The sequence below is a fragment of the Dasypus novemcinctus genome, chromosome 13, assembly GCF_030445035.2.
Source record: "Dasypus novemcinctus isolate mDasNov1 chromosome 13, mDasNov1.1.hap2, whole genome shotgun sequence".
NCBI classification, from domain to species: domain Eukaryota; kingdom Metazoa; phylum Chordata; class Mammalia; order Cingulata; family Dasypodidae; genus Dasypus; species Dasypus novemcinctus.
Window position 1 is genome coordinate 23,308,497 of NC_080685.1, and position 3,479 is coordinate 23,311,975.

The window sequence follows — 3,479 nt, forward strand, 5'->3', positions numbered from 1 at the left end:
CCGTCTTTGTGGGTGTGACATGGTTTCTCACTGTTGAGCATCTTTTCATGAGCTTGCTGGCTATTTGTATATCTTCCATGGGAAAATGTCTATTCAAGTTCTTTGCTCATGTTTGTTTATTTGTTTTTAAAGATTTATTTTATTTATTTATTTCTCCTCACCCTCTTGTTGTTTGCAGTTGCTGTGTCTGTTATTCTTCTTTCTTTCTTTAGGAGACACTGGGAATTGAATCACATACCTCCCATGTGGTAGGTGGGAGCTCAATTACTTGAGCCACATCCCCTTCCCTGCCCGTGTTTTAATTGAGTTGCCTTTTTGTTGTTGAGTTGCAGGAGTTCTTTATATAATCTGGCCATTAAGCCCCCTATCAGTTATATGGTTTGCAAATATTTTCTTCATTCTCTAAGTTGTCTATTCACTTCCTTGATAATGGCCTTTGATGCACAAAAGTTTTCCCTTTTCATGAAATCCAGATTATCTATTTTGTACCTCATGCTTTTCATGCCATATCTAAAAATTCATTGCCAAAGATAAGTACTGCGTATTTTTCTTTATGTGTTCTTCTAAATGTTTTGTGAATTTCACTCTTATGTGTAGGTATGTCATTTATACATTTTGAGTTACTTTGTGTATATGGTGAGAGGTCAGGGTCGAAATTCATTCTTTTGCGAGTGGATTTCCAGTTTTCAGCACCATCTGCCAAGAGACTGTTCTTTTCCTCATATATTGGAAGGGGACTCTTGTAAAAAATCAACTGCCATAAATGTATGGGTTTATTTCTGAACTCTCAATTCTAGTCCAGTGTCTTATGTCAGTACCACACTGTTTTTATTGCTGCCTCTTTGTGGTAAATTTTGAAATCCCAAAGTGTGAGTCCTCTAGCTTTATTCTTCTCTTTCAAGATTGTTTTGTTTCTTTTGAGACTGGTGTGATTCCATATGAATTTGAAGATTGACTTTTCAATTTCTGCAAAAAAAAGGCTGCTGGAATTTTGATAGGGATTGCATTGAATGTATAGGTCGCTTTGGGTTGTATGAACATCTTTAATGATATTAATGCTTCCAAACCATGAACAGAGGTTGTCTTGCCATTTGTTTAGATTTTCTTTAACTCCTTTCAGCAATGTTTATGGAGGTTCCTGTCTGCCACCTTCCCACAATCCTCCAGTCGACTGACTCTTTAATGGAGGATCAGGGTTTATCCATGTTGCAGGATGGTCCAAGGAACCAGTTTTCCAGATGCCTGACCACTAATATGGGGAGAAGAAGTCAATCAAATCATGTGTGACAGTTTGAAGCTGGGTGGGTCCCAGAAGATCATGGTCTTATTTTCTTTTTACTTTTTTTTTTTTTAATTTGGAACACTACACGAACTCACATGTCATCCTTGCACAGGGGCTATGCTAATCTCTGTATCGCTCCAATTCTGGTATATGTGCTGCCAAAGCAAGCACAGATCATGGTCTTAAAGCTAATCCATTCCTGTGTGTGTAAAACCGTGTGCAGATGGGACCTCCTGAGTAGATTCAGTTAGGGATCTTCCCTTTTTTAAAAAAAAAATCAATGTTATTGATACATATTAATAAAGCATGCAATTCATGCCAATTGTACAATCGATGATATTTGGCATAATCACATAGCTGTGTGCGCATCACTTCAATGATTAGTAGAGCTTTTTGATAATTCAATAATAATAAGAATAAAACAAAAAACAGACAAACACAAGAAAATCCCTCCCCTCTCCTTCTCTCTATGCCTCCCCCACTGTACATCGCTGCTGTCTCTGGCTATTGTATCCACATGTGTAACCAATGGCTTTTGGTATAATCACAGAGTTGTACGTTCATCATGGGCTCTTCCTTTTGATTAGATCACTTCAGTAGGGCATGACCCAGGGTGGGTCTTAACTCTTTGACTGGAATCCTTTAGAAACAGAGCAATAAAGAGCCACACTGACAGAGAGAAGCCTCCAGAAGTTGACATGAAAGAACAGAGAAAAGGCACTGACAGCCGCGGAAAGCAGAACCAGCAGCAAGGCCCAGAGGAGAGGGGAGGGAGGAGCCCACAGCACCTGACGCCCTGCTGTGTCCTGATCGCCCACAGCTGAGCTCAGGGAGAAGTGAGCCTGTGGGGAAGCCGCAGGTCGCAGAGCTGCCACTGCACCTTCCCACGGGGCAGGAGCCCAGGATTGTCAGCAGCCGGCCTTCAGCGAGCGTCCCCCAAGCCCTGATCCGGATGTTTACACAGACTGAGAATTGTAAGCTTTTACACCAATAAATTCTCATTTTAAAGCCAAGTCATTTCTGGTATATTGCAGTGGCAGCCTTTAGCAAAGTAAAATACCGATAACACTCCTAATTTGTTCTAAGGAATATTGAGGATCCTTGTTGCTGTAATCACAAGCAGAAACAAATCACTTCGTTGGCGGCGGTAGGCGCTGAAGGAGGGATGCCGCCTGCTCTGGGGTGAGCACGTCCCTAGGTGGCACCGTAGGAGGCGGCCAAGCTGGGGCAGGCGTCCTCCTTCACCCTCCCAGGCGGTGGCCACGGCTGGACAGGAATAATGTGTCTGTGGCCTCGGACGTGAAGTAATCGGTCCCCTGTTGCTGTGAACTTGGGGCCAGGACTGCTGTTGTGGGAAGGATGGAGCTAATGAACGGGCAGGCAAGCGACATTAACAGTGCAGCCACTGCTTCTGAGAAAAGTAGCAGCTCCGAATCATTAAGGACAAAGGTCCTGAACTGAAGAAAAGCTTTGATGCTGTGGTGTTTGGTGTTCTTGAGGTTACACCGGAGAATATGCAGGTCAGATGACACTAATGGATGTTCCAGTACTTAAAGTCATCCGACCAGATTCCCAAGAAATCATCAAGACTCCTTCAGGTCTGGCAGCATCAACAAGACGCTGTCATCTGACAGAAAAATGTTTTCTAATTTATTATGAACTGTATAAGATATAGAAAAAGGCATAGGGAGCCACTGACTTGTACACTGAAAAGTGGTTATAATGGCAAATTTTATGTTACATACATGTTGCCTAAAAAGAAGAAAGACAAAGAATACTAAGGTAAAATGCCTGTGCTTAACCAGTGCTGCCGAAGCGCCCACATTTGCCTCTCTTCACTCCTCCCGCCAAGGTATCCACTGTCTAATATTAATTTATATCATTACTATGCATTTGCTTAAATTTTTCTCTAAGTATATGAATCCATAAACATGATGTGCTATTGCAGGTTTTGCATTTTTATATAAACGGTATTCTATTGTTTTTGTCTTAAACTTGTTTTTTATGTTCAACTTTTGATGACTAATATATATGTATATATATTATGATGTATGCACTCTTGCGCATTAATTTCTATAGCTATTTGGTGTTTTAGTTTATGATTTATTTTCTTGCTCTCCTTCTGCCAAACATTACAGTGAATGAATAGTTTAAACAAAGCCGTTATTAAATTTTCTAAAAAATTTTATTGTGATAA

General features: G+C 40.8%; 1 non-coding gene across 1 annotated transcript; it reads right to left on the minus strand.

The window, feature by feature from the left end:
* Positions 1-1,349: 1,349 nt before the first annotated feature.
* On the minus strand, positions 1,350-1,453 carry LOC111761019 (U6 spliceosomal RNA). Its single transcript, XR_002794507.1, has one exon. It is a non-coding gene; the product is annotated as a U6 spliceosomal RNA (small nuclear RNA).
* Between the last annotated feature and the right edge of the window lie 2,026 nt (positions 1,454-3,479).